Here is a 1,227-nt window from a genome sequence, read left to right on the forward strand (position 1 = left end):
TAAAGAAGCAATTATCTTTAGTTTAGATTTATGTAGTTATAATTTTGTAACACTATTTTAACATTATGCGCTCTGCAAAGCTGCACAAATTATTGATTTCGTATCATACGCATAGAGTTTTACAGCAGGCTTTTATTTTGAAGGCAAAATCGGAAAACCGGAAGTCTTGATGCTGCTGCCATGACGCTAATCAGAAACACCAAGGTGCTAGATAAAGAGGGACTCTCCGCAAATTATGTTCTCAATTCACGACACTTGCCCTCTGCTGGAAAGAAGGGGATCGTCATCGTAGCTCTTCTGTATTTCACTTTCTGTTTTACATATCAACATTTATTGATCAATTCTGTTTTACATAGAAATATGTATTTATTAATCAATTAGGAAATCAACCTGGAACCTAGAAAAACAAGACATTTTAACCTACTGCACTACCGTTCAAAAGTTTGGGGTCACTTAGAAATGTCCTTGTTTTTGAAAGAAAAGCAACTTTTTTTGTCCATAAAAATAACATCAAATTGATCAGAAATACAGTGTAGACATTGTTAATGTTGTAAATGACTATTGTAGCTGGAAACGGCAGATTTTTTATGGAATATCTACATAGGCGCACAGAGGCCCATTATCAGCAACCATCACTCCTATGTTCCAATGGCACGTTATGTTAGCTAATCCAAGTTTATCATTTTAAACGGCTAATTGGTCATTAGAAAACACTTTTGCCTTTATGTTAGCACAGCTGAAAACTGTTGTCCTGATTAAAGAAGCAATAAAACTGGCCTTCTTTAGACTAGTTGAGTATCAGGAGCATCAGCATTTGTGGGTTCGATTGCAGGCTCAAAATGGCCAGAAACAAAGACCTTTCTTCTGAAACTCGTCAGTCTATTCTTGTTCTGAGAAATTAAGGCTGTTCCATGTGAGTAATTGCCAAGAAACTGAAGATCTCGTACAACGCTGTGTACTACTCCCTTCACAGAACAGAGCAAACTGGCTCTATCCAGAATAGAAAGAGGAGTGGGAGGCCCCGGTGCACAACTGAGAAAGAGGACAAGTACATTACAGTGTCTAGTTTGAGAAACAGACGCCTCACAAGTCCTCAGCTGGCAGCTTCATTAAATAATACCCGCAAAACACCAGTCTCAACGTCAACAGTGAAGAGGCGACTCCGGGATGCTGGCCTTCTAGGCAGAGTTGCAAAGAAAAAGCCATATCTCAGACTGGCCAATGAAA

Source organism: Salvelinus sp. IW2-2015, unplaced genomic scaffold (assembly GCF_002910315.2).
Source record: "Salvelinus sp. IW2-2015 unplaced genomic scaffold, ASM291031v2 Un_scaffold6446, whole genome shotgun sequence".
Taxonomy (NCBI): domain Eukaryota; kingdom Metazoa; phylum Chordata; class Actinopteri; order Salmoniformes; family Salmonidae; genus Salvelinus; species Salvelinus sp. IW2-2015.